General features: G+C 44.5%; 1 pseudogene; it reads right to left on the bottom strand.

The window, feature by feature from the left end:
* LOC116353981 (partitioning defective 3 homolog B-like) overlaps positions 1–17,922 on the bottom strand; it is a 133,622-nt pseudogene that overhangs the window by 95,620 nt on the left and 20,080 nt on the right.

Here is a 17,922-nt window from a genome sequence, read left to right as displayed (position 1 = left end):
AGTTAACTAGTGATTATGATTGTTTTTTACAAGATAAGTTTAATGCTAGCTAGCAACTTACCTTGGCTTACTGCATTCGCGTAACAGGCAGTCGCCTTGTGGAGTGCACAAGGACTAGTTAACTACGACTTGCAAGACCCACCATTCCTAGGCCGTCATTGAAAATAAGAATGTGTTCTTAACCGACTTGCCTAATTAAATAAAGATTAAATAAAGGTGTAAAAAAAAAAAATATATATATATATATATATATATATATATATATATAAATAAATATAAAAATCTGCAAAATCGGTGTCCAAAAAATATCCCAAAACTTGAAAATCGGCCCTATATAAAATCAGCCATTAAACGACCTCTAAAACCTAACCTCAATTCTATCCCTAAAGTTAAATCAATTCAAAAATGTACCTAACCCTAACCCTCTTTCCTTGTGGGGACCAGCAAAATGTCTCAACTTCTGGTCCTCACAAGGAAACTGACTTCCACATGACTTCTGGTCCCCACAAGGATAGTAACCCCCCCCCCCCCCCCCCCCCCACACACAAACAAACAAAAACACACAAACACTGTCAGAATTGGGTTAGGTCCCAGTTTCAGTGTGAGGCTGTGGCTTCTCCTCCCCTGGCTGCCTGTAGAGAGACAGCCAGAGAGAGAGACACTGGGGACAGACGGATTGTCTCAGCCCTCCCTGCACACGCTCATTAGCTAGCCTCTTTAGAGTTTTCAATTAGCATTCACACACACACACACACACACACACACACACACACAGCGCAGGGAGGGAGCCTGCGACAACGGGCAACACGCACATGCAACACACAAGAAGAGAGAGACACGCGCACATGCACACCTCAGCCCCCCAAACATACGCACTTTCAGTTTATGCTAAAATATCTCATCAACTTTCTCTCGCTCCAAGTTTGCCTTTTTTAAATCTCTCTCAATCTCCTTTCTTCCCTGTTTCTTGTTTTTGAAAAAGGGTTGGACTAAAACATTTTGAGAAGGCAACCAGTAGAGGAGATGGAAGATATCTTTCAAGGTTTTTCTTTATTTTTACTATTTTCTACATTGTAGAATAATGGTGAAGATATCAAAACTAGGAAATAACACATATGGAATCATGTAGTAACCAGAAAAGTGTGAAACAAATCCAAATATATTTTATATTTGAGATTCTTTAAAGTAGCTACCCTTTGCCTTGATGACAGCTTTGCACAGTCTTGGAATTCTCTCAACCAGCTTCATGAGGTATTCATCTGGAATGCATTTCAATTAACAGGTGTGCCTTGTTAAAAGTTCATTTGTGGAAATGATTTCCTTCTTAATGTGTTTGAGACACTCAGTTGTGTTGTGACAAGGTAGGGATGGTATACAGAAGATGGCCCTATTTGGTAAAAGGCCAGGTCCATATTACGGCAAGAACAGCTCAAATAAGCAAAGAGAAACGACAGTCCATCATTATTTTAAGACATGAAATCAGTCAATTTGGAAAATGTTGAAAAACAGTGCAGTCGCAAAAACCATCAAGCACTATGATGAAACTGGCTCTCATGAGGACTGCCATAGGAAAGGAAGACCCAGAGTGATCAGCCCCCTCTTGTTCACCCATGACTGCATGGCAAGCATGCCTCCAACTCAATCATCAAGTATGCAGACTACAGTGGTAGGCTTTATTACCAACAACGATGAGACAGCCTATAGGGAGGAGGTGAGGGCTCTGGGAGTGTAGTGCCAGTAAAATAACCTCTCACTCAACGTCAACAAAATTAAGGAGATGATCGTGGACTTCAGGAAACTACAGAGGGAGCACCCCCCTATCCATGTCGATTGGACCGCAATGGAGAAGGTGGAAAGCATCAAGTTCACAAACCTTTACAGATGCACAATTGAGAGCATCCTGTCGGGCTGTATCACCGCCTGGTACAGCAACTGCACAGCCAACAACCGCAAAGCTCTCCAGAGGGTGGTGTGGTCTGCCCAACGCATTACTGGGGGCAAACTTCCCGCCCTCCTGGATACCTACAGCACCCGATGCCATAGGAAGGCCAAAAAGACGTCAGCCACTGCCTGTTCACCCCGCTATCATCCAGAAGGCGAGGTCAGTACAGGTGCATCAAAGCTGGGACCGAGAGAATGAAAAACAGCTTCTATCTCAAGGCCATCAGACTTCTAAACAGCCATCACTAGCACATCAGAGGCTGCTGCCTGTAGACATAGATTAGGAATCACTGGCCACTTTAAGGAAATAAAACCCTAGCCACTTTAATAATGTCTCCGTATCCTGCATTACTCATCTCATATGTATAAACTGTAATCTATACTATTCTACAGCATCTTAGTCACTTTAATTGTTTGTAAATATTGCATCACGCATCTCATATGTATATACTGTACTCTGTACTATGCCGCTACCTTAGTCCAACGCCGCTCTGACATATGTATATATATCCTTAATCCATTCCTTACTTAGATGTTGTCACGTTCTGACCTTAGTTCCTTTGTTTTGTCTTTTGTTTTAGTATGGTCAGGGCATGAGTTGGGTGGGTTGTCTGTTAGTTTGTCTATGATTTTCTATTTCTGTGTTTGGCCTGGTATGGTTCTCAATCAGAGGCAGCTGTCAATCGTTGTTCCTGATTGAGAACCATATTCAGGTAGCCTGTTTTCCATTGTGTTTTGTGGGTGGTTGTTTCCTGTTTAGTGTTTTTGTTTCACCTTTCAGGACTGTTTGTCATGTTTGTTGTTTTGTCTAGTGTTGCATATTTCATTAAATAATATGAACACTTACCACGCTGTGCCTTGGTCCTCCTCTCCTTCCCCAGACGACAAGCGTTACAGATGTACGTGTATTTTGGGTATGTTGTTTAACTGTTAGATATTACTTGTTAGATATTAGTGCACTGTCAGAGGTAGAAGCACAAGCATTTCGCTACACCCGCAATAATATCTGCTAAACACGTGTATGTGACCAATAAAATTGTCTTTGATTTGCAGAGGATACATTCATTAGAGTTAACTGCACCTCAGATTACAGCCAAAATAAATGCTTGACAGAGTTCAAGTAACAGACACATCAACATCAACTGTTCAGAGGAGACTACGTGAATCAGGCCTTTATGGTGAAATTGCTGCAAAGAACCACTACTAATAATACCAATAATAAGAAGAGACTTGCTTGGGCCAAGAAACACGAGCAATGGACATTAGATCACTGGAAATCTGTCCTTTGGTCTGATGAGTCCAAATGTTTGATTTATGGTTCCAACTGCCGTGTCTGAGATGCAGAGAAAGGTAAACAGATGATCTCTGCTTGTGCGGTTCCCACCGTGAAGCATGGAGGAAGTGGTGTGATGGTGTGGGATGCTTTGCTGGTGACATTGTCAGTGATTTATTTAGAATTCAAGGCACACTTAACCAGCATGGCTACGACAGCATTCTGCAGGGATACGCCATCCCATCTGGTTTACTCCTAGAGGGACTATCCTTTGTTTTTCAACAGGACAATGACCCAACACACCTCCAGGCTGTGTAAGGGCTATTTGACCAAGGAGAGTGATGGAGTGCTGCATCAGATGACCTGGCCTCCACAAACACCCGAAATCAACCCAAATGAGATGGTTTTGGATGAGTTGGACCGAGTGAAGGATAAGCAGCCAACAAGTGCTGAGCATATGTGGGAACTCCTTCAAGATTGTTGGATAACCATTCCTCATGAAGCTGGTTGAGAGAATTCCAAGAGTGTGCAAAGCTGTCATCAAGGCGAATGGTGGCTACTTTGAAGAATCTCAAATATATAATATATTTTGATTTGTTTAACACTTTTTTGGTTACTACATGATTCCATATGTGTTATTTCATAGTTTTGATGTCTTCACTACTATTATACAATGTAGAAAATAGTTTAAAAAAAATCAAAATAAAAACACTCGACTAAGTAGGTGTGTCCAAACTTTTGACTGGTAGTGTAGGTAAATTGCAGTTGGTCCAGAACAAAGCAGCGCCCCTAGATGTACACGGAGAGCCAGTGTCAGTAACATGCATGTCAATCTCTCCTGGCTCAAAGTTAAAGAGAGATTGAGAGCATCAATATTGGTCTTTGTGGGGGGTACTGATGTGTTGAAGGTCGCGAACTGTCTCTTCAAGCAGTTGGCACACAGTTCAGACACTCATCGGTACAACACAAGACACGCAACCAGAGGTCTCTTCACAGTCCCCAGGTCCAGAACAGAGGCTTGGAAAAAACACAGTATTAAATCGAGCCATGAAGACATGGAACTCTCTGCCACACCAGGTATCTCAAGCTAGCAATGAAACCAGGGTTTAAAAAAACATCTAAAATAATACATTACTGCACAAAAGGGGACTGTGAAGAGACACATCCATTTGATATATCTTGTATTGTAATTTGCACTGTATTATGCATTAGACCTAGATATAGTATGTATGTACTGAGATGTAGACTGTGTGAGACGTTTTAAATTGATGTAGTTCAGTCCTTGACTAACAATGTTCTGTACTATGTCATGCTTCATGTGGACAGAAAGAGTAGCTGCTGCTTTTGCAGCGGCTAATGGGGATCCTAATGAATACCAAATACCTCTGAGAGAAGAGTTTATAAGTCCAGTTTGAGGCTTCCATCGAAGTACTGATGTACTAGTATTGCTCAAGTACCTCATCTCCCTGTTCCCAGTGCAGGCCTTATCTACACAGGGACACTACACCTGCCCTACTGCTTTCATCTGATCTGTGGAAAGAGATGGGAACCAGGAGAGTTCAGAGTGTATCTATCAACTCCAAGTGTCACTACAGTGATGGAGTGTGGCCCTCAGTGGAAGATTCTAGAAAGGGCCCTCAATCCGATCCACCCGAAAAGAGAAAAGTCTAAGAAAAGTCTGAGCACACTGCCAGAGGGCCGAGGTCAATGGGGTCACCAGGGGTCAGAGGTCAGGGGAACTGAAACAGATGTGGGCTTCAGACTGGACAGGACTGCTGAGTATCGGGGTTTACAGAGTAAAGAGAAACAGATGGGACAGAGAGAGCCGGAAGAAAGAAGGAAAGAGACAGTAGAAAGGGAACCAAGGTGGAGAGAGAGACAGAAAGAGAGCAGGCTGAGCGAAAATTGGAAAGAGGAAAAGAGAGACAGACAGAGAAAGGAAACATTGAGATAGAAAAAAGACCGAAGCAAAACAACACCATTCATTCCTGCTTCTGTACCTTGAAGGCGGCCCCCTCCGTGAATGATGGACTTGATGAAGATGCCCAGGTCCTCGCCCTTCTCCCGGGACTTGTTGCCCTTGAGGCTGTTGCCCAGGCCGGCCGAGCCGGTGTCGTTCACCTCGAACATCAGCTGCTCCCGCCCATCCTCCAGCACCAGGGGGCTCACAACGCTGAGAGTGAAATAGACACACAGAAAATGAAACATCTCGTCAATATGAGAACTCATCGAATGAGGATGACAGGGAGAGGGAGTGGGAAAAGAGGACGAAAGAAAAAGGTAACAGAGAAGGTGAAAGAAAAAGGTCAAAAAGGTCAAACACAAAAGAAGACAGATATTTGCATTATGGGATCCAAGGTGGTGGAAAACGGGTGAGGGGAGGAAGAATAAATAAAAAGAGGAAGAGGATGATGGGAAGTGAGAAGGAGCAGGTGGTGAGAAAGAGAGAACGAGGGAGGAGACGGCAGGCAGAGAGGTAATTCCATTTGAACATGAAAGGCAGACAGAGAGCGTGCCATTTCAAAAAGAAGCACAATAACCTTTTTATACATCCTTCTAGAGAGCGATGGAGGGAGGGCGACAGGGGGATCATTTAAAAGTAATAACCCATCCCTGGAGATACCCACTCTCCCATTCACTCTCCCCCCCCCCTCGCAGTCTCTCTCCCCCTCTTTTCTCTCTCCTCCTTCATCCCACTCTTAACGTGAACAAAATGACCCGGTGGGTCGGGGAGCGAGAATTGGCTACCAAATGAAAGAAAGAGAGAAAGAGAGAGAGAGAGAGAGAGAGAGGGGGAGAGAGAAGACAAAGAAATGGCAACAAAAGAAAAGAAAAATGTCTGTCATTATGACAGAGTGGTGAGAGAGAAAGTGGTGCTAGGGTTTTGTCACCAGGGAAACGGGCCTGTAAAGAGGTGCTTTGAGGCTCTTTCACATAGCCGGCCTATTTTCCTGTGAGGAGGACAGCGAACAACGCAGGTGGGGAAAAATACTGTGTGTACTGTATATGTTTACATTTGTTAACAATAATGGTGTGTGTTACACCACATTAGTCCAAACTAAGAGACACAGAGTGTGTATGTGAAGTGTCTGTGATTTAGTTTTTTCACAGCTGCCCAATATAAAATCCAAAAGCTCATTGAGCTGCTTTCCTTCATACCTTATCTGTTATTGGAAGCAGATTTATTTTGAACCTCCCAGGTTGCCATATAATATGGCCAGCGGTCTAGCGACAGAGGCAGGAAAGAACGGCTCAGTGTAGCTTTACAGGTTTCTTACTATAATCCCACTAGTGTTGGGTGACATTCACCTGAGTCCTGAGGAGGCCCTTGTTTAGCCAACAGAACACCCCCACTGTTCTCCACCCCTTGATCCTCAGCAGGGGAAGACCTGACAGCCTCTTTACCTGGGTAGAGCCCCTTAGGAAAATGGGCAGTCTAGTCTGGGGCCTCACTCTCATGGAGCTCCATCACCTCGAGCTATTGTGGAAACTCCGTTGTACACTGAGTAGTAAAGATGGGAAGCTTTCATTCGGAATGAGGCTCCATTTATTCTTTATTCAATGGAGTAAGTGAGAAGACTGACGCAAGGATCCAGCAATCCAGCTCAGACTAGACACTGACAGCTGACGTGACAGACAGACGGGTCTCGTTGGGCATCTCTATCCCTGACACACATCCATAAGGGAGAGGAGGAGAAGAGGAGAGGTGGAATCTGAAGAGACGTAACAGCTGCAGGATATTCCATTGTCAGTGTAAGGGGAGAGATATTCCAGCAGCACTTTGTAACTAAAGTTATTTAAACTTTTTTTATGAATGTCTTTGGTTTGATCTGTTGATGCAAAGAGCTGTCTTTTTGGGTCACTGTGTGGCAGGCTAAGTTAAACACACACACACACACACACACACACACACACGCACACACACACGCACACACACACACACACACACACACACACACATGTCCACCATTCTTAAGGGACTAAACCACATTTAAACAGCCAACTAAATCTCCCGGTGTAAGACACACACCCCTGGTGGTCCACACACAAACACAAATAATCCCCCCCCCACACACACACACACACAGAGCAAAACCCTTCCATTCCTGAGCCCTGTGGCTCCACTGGCGCACAACACGCCTCATTGTCTCTCCTCAAGTGCTTGTTAACAGGCTTTAAGAGGGGAGACCACCCTTGATCAGAGGAACGAGGAAGACAAAAGGAACCTTTCTACCCATGGGGAAGAAGAAGAGGTGGGGGTGTAAGGAGACCGATTAATACACACTCCTGTCAGCCGGGCTTCTGAAAAGACGCTTTTCAAAGTGGCAGATTAGCGACATTCAATTAAGATGAGATCTTTCTCGCTACTGCTCGATCGGAGAGAAATGAAGTCTGCCAATTATTGGAAGTAATGTTGAGTTCTTATGTTCCCTGTAGCTGTGCCTCAGTAGGGGGAGGAGGGGAAGCCAAATTGCTGATGGTTGGGATCATTTGTGTGTGTGTGTTTGTGACCTTGAGTGGTTAGCTACCATGGTTCCAGGACACAACCATCCTGGTGCCAACCCAAGAATGAGAAAAGAAGTGCAGAGGAGTGGAGAAGGGAGAGGAAGTAGCTCTATGCGTGATGGGCATGCCGACAGCTCTAGTCGAGACTGATTGAGATCTACAAACCACCTTGCATCACAAATTCAATCCGAAGGACAAACTAAACACTGACAATCAAGTCCAGATCAGGTTTTATCAGCAAGTTATTCTTGAAAGGCGAGGATCACACCTCAATACAAACTACTAAGAACAGGCCCGGGACCCGGTCACCTATTCTTATTGTCTAAGTAACCAGAGTCACGTTCTGCGCATGTGCAAATTGAACTTTAAGCTATCATTTCGCTTCTAAACAAGGGCCTCAGCTCATCTGATGGACAGCACAGTTTGTGACTTGTATGAATATTTCCAAACAATATTAATAAGCATGTGGCAGTAATTTAGATGGCAGTATACTCTAAGCGTATAAAACATTAAGAACCCTTCCCCCCTTTTCCCCCTCATAAGGGCCTCAATTCGTCAGGGCATGGACTCTTCAAGGTGTCGAAAGCATTCCACAGGGGCGCTTTCCTAGCCACCGTGCTTCCACATCTGCATTGCTTGCTGTTTGGGGTTTTAGGTTGGGTTTCTGTATAGAACTTGGTGACATCGGCTGATTTAAAAGGGCTTTAAAAATCTATTTGATTGATTGATTGACTCCAATGCTTCTCACAGTTGTGTCAAGTTGGCTGAATGTCCTTTGGGTAGTGGACCATTCTTGATACACACAGGAAACTGTGGAGCATTAAAAACCCAACAGCATTGCAGTTCTTGGCGCACTCAAACCAGTGCGCCTGGCACCTACAGCCATCCCCCGTTCAAAGGCACTTTGTGCGGAGTCAGAAGAATATTTTTAGCTTAGGGGTTAGGTTTAGGTTTACAAATGGGGTTACAATAAGGGTTAGGGTAAGGGGTTAGGTTGAGGAGTTAGGTTGAGGGAAAATAGGATTTTGAATGGAAGTACATTTTAGGTCCCAACAAGTACAGAATAACAACGTACGTGTTACCGGCCAAATTGTCCGGGAGAAAGAAAAAAAAACGACAAAATAATGCTTTTTATTTATTGATGGAAATACCAATGTGCTTCAACTTCAAAGGCAAAAAGACTACAGGCTAATAAATCCTCAAGATGCTTGGAAATTAGTGTCGGGTGTGTGTGTGTTTCTATTTCTACTCACACATAAGACGTCAGGTCTTCATAAGGGACTTTAGCTGAAGATTGTGTTGATTGTCCTTGTTTCCAGTGTGCCCGTCGAGGGGGGATTCTTTCTCCAAAACAGAGTAAATACGGCCTCAAGAATGCGACTTCTTGAGGATAAAGCATTAAGGCTGATGGGCATCACAAGCTGCCCCAAGGAGTTGGGCAGTTTTGACTTCCCAGCAGCAACGGTTCTGTTGTTGGGGGGGGGGGGGGGTGGGTGGGGGGGCTAAATAGAGGCTAAATAGATGGGGCTTTGTATTGGGGGCTTTGTGAGCGCTGCTGCAGTATTAGGGTTGTGACTGAGGCAGAATAAGGAGAGAAGACGAGTGTTATGTATGTATGCGTTTGCTGTACAACGGACCACAATTGCATCTAAATGTGGAAGTTTAAGGTATTGGAATGAGTTGTGGTCGATTGTGTGTGTGTGCGCCTGCCTGCATAAGTTCTGTCTGTAAGCATTGCTAAACTTGAGTGAGGGTGAACATGTACACGAGTTTGAGGGACATGAAACTATATTTGAGGAGGCCTGCAGAGAAGATAAGAGGTTCATCTTTAAGGGAATCTAACTTCAACAGCCCAGATAGAGACAGAGTTCAAAAAGAACAAGATAAGAGGAAGTCAAGAAGCACCTTCGTGTGGATGTTGTGGAAATGTTGGGTATTTTAATGAGGGCTAATGTGAGCACTGTGTGTATGTGTGCATGCGTGCGTGTTTCCATGTGAATATGCATCGTTCACTACAAAGCGTCGGAGTTGTCCCTCCTGAATGCTTTGAAGTTGAGGAAATGGAATAATGCGAATAATCACAGGAGTAGTGAGTGGCACACAAGGACAGAGCGCTGTTTTCTGAGAGGACCAACACACACACACACAGGACACGCACATGCACACACACACACAGCTATACACAGGACACGCACGCTCCTATAGGGTACCACCGGGGCAGTTGACAGGCAGCTTATTTAGATAAAGGGGTCAAAACACGCCACTCGGCTAGGAGTCAGAAAGGTCTCTGGCCACAGCTAAACGGTCACTTAACACCCGTGTTTGTCGGCACGCACCACTTCCTGCGAGGCCGCAGGGACGTGTGTGTGACTTCCTGTCAGCCTCTGAGTCAACAAACCCAGATAAGGGCAGGAAGAGGAATGGGGCTCTGGGTACGTGTGCTGGGCCTGGATGTGTGTGTGTCAGTGCTTGTTTGGAGGTGAGGGCATGCGTGCAGGGGGGGGCAAAGGGCAGTTGAAAGAGGTTGAACGCCTTTCACTAGTAAAAGAAAGACGTTTCAAGGGGTAACAACATGTATAAGACAAGGAGGGGAAAGGTGGAAATTCCTGGTAACGTATCTGCATCAAAGATCATGCAGAGTCAAGAGCAATTGGAGGTGGCTAGAGAGAGATAAAGGTGTCTGTTCTCACTAGCTCTCTGGTTAGGAAGATATCCTCTTGTCTGGCCACAACCACAGAGACACACTCCCCCTGCTTGGTGCTGCGCAGCATGGCCACCAGCTCCTCCTGAGTTCGATCCGTCAGGTCTACACCGTTCACCTACACACATCACAGGAAAGGGTTCAAATATGTACAGTATGTGCACAAAGTGCTTCACAGTGTATATAAATACATAGAATGAATACCTACACCTAGATTTTTAAAGGTTTAAGGACCACCTTCCAGAAAAAAATACAACTAGTTTATCAGCCACAGACGGCAGTGTTTGAATACTTGAAAAAGTGCTTCCTTCCTCCATTCCATGAAGCAATCACTGATGATTAGAAATCAATGGACAGGTGAATGCCGTGTGGTGGAACACTTGAGTTCACCTATCGAATCATGCCGAATCAGTCATTACTTCAAGGATGGCAGAAAGGATGCACTTTTAAGGAATTCAAAGGTCAGAGGTCAAATGACTCTTTCACCTCCAGGATGCGGTCGCCAGGCTGCAGGCAGCCATCTTCGATGGCGGCGCCACGGGCAAGAATGCTCTTGATCAGGATGGGCCCCGGGCCATGGACTGTCGAGTCACCACGGTGAAACCCAGCCCCTCGGTACCTGGAGGGGAATGATAGAGGGACAGAGAGAGGGAAAGAAAGAGAATGATGAAGAGATAGGAAAAGAGATGAAAAAAACGAGAGATAGAAGGTGAGTGGGGGACAGAGGGATATTATCAGCTATCCTGATAACAGTCTTAGCTATACCATCTTTCTTTTCCTTGATTTGATTGATTAGGATCTGACGCCAATGGCTGGGGTCCGACATAACGAAAAAGAGATTACACACAAAATCCTTGACAGTTTACAGACATTCACACGTAGTGTGTGCGCGCGCATCAATCAGTTACACATACATGTCAGTACATACACACAACAACAAGTGACATGGGTGAGAGGCATTGTGTCGCGTGACGTTGCTTTATTTGTTTTTTGAAACCTGGTTTGCTGTTCCTTGCGCTTTATAAGACGTAAAGGGAGTTCCATGCACTCATGGCTCTGTATAATACTTTATGTTTCCTTGAATTTGTAGTTAATTTTACAAGCGCTCCACACCTGTTGAATATAGCCGGTGTCAGTAAACGTTGACAAAAAAAGCGTAATTAAATTGTTGCCAGCAGCAAAGTAACAGTCACCAACGCTGTGGATAACATGAAAACTGCCTAACCAGCTCTGCTAGGGCGAGTAAAATGGTCAGAGTGGTCTCATTTGTCTCTGGAAGTAGCTAGCCAACGTTAGCTTGGGTGCTTGACGTTCTAAGGTCAGAAATCTCAAATTAACCCTACTCCTCGACCCGAGCGTCCAGTGTGCGCTCCGAGAGCGAAACGCTCTGAATTTATGAGTGCACTCTGGCACTCCATATTGGATTTAAGAACTCACACGAATGTAAAATGTCAAACTAGAGGGCCTCCCGAGTGGCGCAGTGGTCTACGGCACTGCAGTCCTAGATGGGGCCATGGGAGACCCATGGGGCAGCGCACAATTGGCCCAGCGTCGTCCGGGTCAGAGGAGGGTTTGGCTGGCAGGGATGTCGTTGTCCCACCGCGCACTACTGACTCCGCACAACAACACGGTCGCCAGGTGTACGGTGTGCTTCCGGGTTAAGTGGGCATTGTGTCAAGAAGCAGTGCGGCTTGGTTGGGTTGTGTTTCAGAGAACGCATGTCTCTCGACCTTCGCCTCTCTCTTTCGAGTCCGTACAGGAGTTGCAGCGACGAGACAAAATTGGATACCACGAAATTGGGGAGAAAAAGGGGTAATAAAAAAGTCTAACTAGTCATTTGTTAAGCTAACTAACTAGCAAGAGGTTGCATAGCAACAGCATCAACTTCCGGTAGATAGGCTGAACAGTATGCTAAAATGAACTAATAATATATAGTATGTAGTATATACTCATTATGTAGTATACAGTACATTAGTATGGGTATTCGAACACAGCTTAGGTCTTTCTTTGCAGCACTTGATCATATGACTGGACAATAATTGTGATAAGATAAAACTAGAGCCTGCAGGACTGGAGTGTGGTGTCAAAAAAGCAGAGCATTACGGACAGACCTGTCCCCATCATCACGACCCCACATCATCCCATCACGTCGCAATAAGGTCACTTGGTGTGCTAATAAATGGAGGGTGACATCTCCCCACTACCCTGCATCCTGTGTGGGGCTTAGTGGGTTCCTCCTGAGTAAACTGGTGATCAACTTCCACTGGTCTGCTGTGGGGCCCTCTCTGCTAGCACCATATTCCCTTTATAGTGCACACGGGTCCTGGTCAAAAGTAGTGGTACTATAAATGGAATAGGTTGCTATTCGGGATGCAGACCTCAGCCAAAAGCCAGCGGAAAAACCGTTTTCTTATGTGGATTAAGAGGAGGACTGCCTTCAATTTCACGTGTGAGCAGGCCTCACACTGCCTGATGGAGGAAGGTGAAGGGAGAGAAGGAAGGCGAGGGGAGGGAGAGAGAGGTATCCGGAGATATCATTCCCTCTCGCATGGCTCCTCTCCCTGTGGACTCACAGTTTGATTTCAAGAGTGCTTGTGTGTGTGTGTGTGTGTGTGTGTGTGTGTGTGTGTGTGTGTGTGTGTGTGTGTGTGTCCAAGCTCACATGTGTATCTATTTGTGTGTGTGTGTACGTGCCTCCAAGCAATGAGTGAAAACTGCCACCTTGGTGAGCAGTGGAGAAAAGTCAAAAGAGGCATACTAAAAGATAGTGAGTGATAAAATCTCATCTGGCAGCTAAGCTTCTGCCTACCTTCCATTAACGTTTCTAAACCTCCTAGCAGTCACTCACAGTGGGAGAGTAGTCTTTAAAGGGGAAATCATTAGTTGCTACATCCATTTTGTTGACTAAATTACTGGTATGTACCCATTGATTCTTGACAAATATAATTTATGAATGCCTCATGAGCTTAGTTCAACTGTCGTACCCCCATCAGATCACAAAATATAAGCTTGTTTGCTCTCGAGTGGCACAGCGGTCTAAGGCACTGAATCTTAGTGCTAGAGGCGTCACTACAGACAGACACCCTGCTTCAAATCCAGACTATCACATTTGGCTCTGTTTCGTCCGGGTTTGGCCGTCATTGTAAATAAGAATTTGTTCCTAATTGACTTGCCTAGTTGAATAAAGGTTAAATAAATAAAATATACATTTACTCAAATGTTTGTAAACAAAGTAAATGTAATTATTATTATTTTTAAACACAATATAGCCTCAAAACATGGTTATAACTATCTAAACTATTGATTTGAGAGTGGTTGCATTTCTCCAGCCCCATACCTCAGCTTTATACAGAAACAGGGGAGGGGATAAATGATTGTTTCTACAGCTGATTGACGCTTTAACCATGGAAGAGCACAACCGCATTTTAAGGCTAGGTTTACAGAGGAAAAATATCTGATATGAATAATAACAGAATTGGGCTGCCTGTGTAAACACAGCCTTAGAACTCAGTTCCCAATTTATCCCTTTTCTAGGATGATTCATTTCACTGAATCGACTGGATTGAAAATTAAATTGACCCCAACACAGCAACACATTATACCTTTACAAAAGTACAAAAATGATTTACTTAGAATTCAAGGCACACTTAACCAGCATGGCTACCACAGCATTCTGCAGCGATATGCCATCCCATCTGGTTTGGCCTTAGTGGTACTATAATTTGTTTATCAACAGGACAATGACCCAACACACATCCAGGCTGTGTAAGGGCTATTTGATCAAGGAGAGTGATGGAGTGCTGCATCACATGACCTGGCCTCCACAATCCCCCGACCTCAACCCAATTGAGATGGAAAAGCAGCCAACAAGTGCTCAGCATATGTGGGAACTCCTTCAAGACTGTTGGAAAAGCATTCCAGGTGAAGAGAATGCCAAGAGTGTGCAAAGCTATCATCAAGGAAACTGGTGGCAATTTGAAGAATCTCAAATATAAAATATATTTAGATTTGTTTAACACTTTTTTGGTTACTACATGATTCCATATGTGTTATTTCATCGTTTTGATGTCTTAAGTATTATTCTACAATGTAGAATATAGTCAAAATAAAAAACCCTTGAATGAGTACTGTAGGTTTTCTAAAACGTTTGACCGGTAGTGTACATCGAAATTGCCAGGCAGTTTATTAACTATCTGCTATCTAACCATCTGTCCAACGTTTATTGACTTGATTAATTACATAATTCTTAGCTAAGTGGTATAGTCATGCGATTCATTGGCTATCTACTCCGATTTCAGAGCACTCTCGTGCAGAATAACTGATGAATTTACGAACACTCAACACCCGTTGAATACGGCCGATGTCAGTAAACATCAGCAAAATAAAAAAGTTATTAAATTGTTGCCAGAAGCATCAACTTCCGGTAGACAGGCGAAGCTCTAGTACGCTCAACTGAAAGGATATACTGTAGTTTGTTTCTAGTATACTAAAATGAACTAATAGTATGTAGTATATACTCATTAAGTATGAAGTATATACCCATTAAGTATGTAGTATACAGTATGTTAGTATGGGTATTTGAACACAGCTATACCCCCTTTTCCATAGTGCTTCCATACCTTTCCTCCGGTCTATCTTCAGCTTCCGGCCTCCCTTCTGGTTGGTCAGGTTGGCCAGGTTAGGGAGCCCAGTGGGACTCTTTCCCCGGGACAGGGGGCTCTCGCTGACCCCCACCGCCTTGGGGGAGGCCCCATCCCGATATCTGACCACCGGGGCTGGGGACACACTGAAGGGCATCTCCTCTGGGACGTGCCCAGTCTGGTGCTCCCATAGCGGGGTGAGAGAGGCTGGCAGATCGGGGGTCTTGGAGCGGAGGACACGGAGCTCTGGACATTTCGGCTCCACTTTGGGACTGATGTGCTCTGGTTTCAGGTTTCACTTCTGGTTTAGCGTCCATTTTTTGGTGGATCATGAGGGGGCTCTTGGCTTTGGGGACGGCGTCGTGACTGTTGGTGAAGAGCTGCCCGATGAGGTGTTTCTCGTATCGCTGCTTGTTAGCCAGCGGCAGGATCTCCAGGCGCACCAGAGGGGAACACATGGCCTGACGGAACACTTCCTGGGACCTGTGGGTGTGAGGACATGACTGAAGGTTGAGAATACTGTTAAATCAGACTTGATCCACTATGTACACCAAGCACAGAGCTTCCATTGGTATCAACACCAGTACAAACTCAAGCTTACTAAGTTCTCATTCAACACCCGCATTGACTAGAGGTCACAGACTAGACCCTCAAGAGTCAATTCACTAGAGACAAGTAGTCTTTAGACAAGTAATCTATAGTAGTAGTCACTAGCAGCAACTGCTTATCCAGAACCAGTGTCAGACCTATTGTCAAGCCTCTTCTGGGCTATACTATCAGATCTAACAAGGTCCACCTCTTTTACTGGGCATTTCATTCAGGTAGGGGATTAGACAATCCTCCTTGATGCCCACCAATTCTTTCTCTTTTTACTGTTTGTCTATCTCTTATCTTTCTCACTCACTAGCCCCACTCCTTTTGAAGTCTAACCAAATGCTGTGATGGTCATAAATGAACCTATTCCCGACAACAGTGAAGCGAGAGAATGAGTGTTTCTCGCTTTCGTTTTCTCTCTCACACTCTTTTGTTGCTGTGGAGATGGGGTGTGAGATAAATCCAGGAATAGGGAGGATTTGTAAGAGCAGGGATTAAGAAGGGCTCCTAATAAAAGGGAAAATAAAAGGGAAACTGAGTGACAGACCAGCCTCATACTGGTAGATTTGTGATAGTGTAGGACAGGCTTGCATCCAAAATGACACAGGATGCGTCTCAAATGGCAACCTATTCCCTACATAGTGCACTACTTTTGACCAGGGACTTATGGGTCAAAAGGAGTGCACTATAAAGGGAATACAGAGACATTTGAGAATCATCCTGCGATAGCGTAGAGCCGAGGTACGTACTGGGCAAATGTCTTGTCCATTAGCTCGGTGCCGCTAATCTGAACGATGCAGTCAAGAGATTGACAAACACAAACTCTATCTCACTCACGCACAAAAATGGTAACAGGAACACATATACCTACAAATACAAATCTCTGGGTGCAAGTTAACCTCTCCTTTCATGTAAAAAAGTAATGACCATAGTGCTTCTAGGGAAAGAGGATTATTTTGTACATTTATTTACCTGCAAGTTTGACCAATTCCAATCCCCTTGCTTAAGGGGGTCCTGTGTCCTTTGAGATAATTTTTTATGAAGAAGGACTGAGAAGCTCAGTTCTGATGACTTTTTAAAAAGGGCATTCTACTCCCAAATGAATAAAAATGTCATTATACTGAAACCATCTAAAATATAATTTCCACCTCGAGAAATTAGCCCAATAACATATTGGTAAGAATTGAGTAAAAATGCGTAAAAATTTGTGCCATTAGCAGTTTTAGTTGAGCGCCGCGGTGGTGGTGAGCATTCTAGATTGATGTTCAGATGAAGGGAATTAAACGTCAGCAACAATCGTGCATGTCAGTTCAGCACACAAAGCGTAACAGTGAAAATAAAATTTTGTATTTCGGAGAACAGACATGCTTCTGTATTAGGCTGGCATCTCCAAACCAGCCCACCCCCGAACACCCCAGAGACTTTTATTGTGGATCTACACGGATCTCAAAAAACGACCTCTCTAGAATCCATATGATGTATATACGTTGCAGTGACAGAACTTAAACCCTTGCAAAACAGAGACAAGTGAGAGTCACACTCTCTCCCCCCTTCCCTCGCTCTCTGAGCTAGACAGTGGTTGAGTGAACAAGGTCAAGGTGAATTAACTGGCATTTACATGGTCCAGCTGCACTTATGCAAGCGTGTGAAACCTGCCCTGTCAGGTTGTGCAAGTATGATGCTGGAGCGTGGTGGAGCGGAGAGGTGTGTGATGCTAGGTTTAGCTGCTTGCCTTTCGAACGTGATTGGTTTCAGGCCACAGGGCATGCTGCCCTTCGACCTAGTGTGTGTCCCAAATGGCACCCTTTTCTATATATAGTGCACTACTTTCGACAAGAGCCCCATGACTTTGTTAAAAAGTGGTGTATTATAGAGGGAACATGGTATCATTTGGGACGCATTCCAAGACTGTATACACACACCCTCTACTGTAACAAATCTTTTTCGCGTACACACATGCCAGGCTGCCATTAGACCCTAGTAGACAGAGGGGAAGGATTCTCACAGTGAATGTGCATAGATTTACCAACACACCACTGAGCAGGGGAATGGAGCTAATGACAGTTGATTACCTTGCTGGCCACAAATTTACACACGTACACACTCAAATGGGCATCAAAAGACCCTGTATGCCCAGTTGAGAACCGGGATACTGCCTCTGGCAATTGAAGTATGTAAGTCCAATGCCATTGATGAAGATTACAGTCTGCAATTTAGGGAAGAAGAATGAACGGGATGGAGAATGAATGGTACTTTCATTTTACTGT

This window comes from Oncorhynchus kisutch, linkage group LG16, assembly GCF_002021735.2.
Source record: "Oncorhynchus kisutch isolate 150728-3 linkage group LG16, Okis_V2, whole genome shotgun sequence".
Classification (NCBI taxonomy): domain Eukaryota; kingdom Metazoa; phylum Chordata; class Actinopteri; order Salmoniformes; family Salmonidae; genus Oncorhynchus; species Oncorhynchus kisutch.
This window is presented reverse-complemented; position numbering and strand designations above follow the sequence as displayed.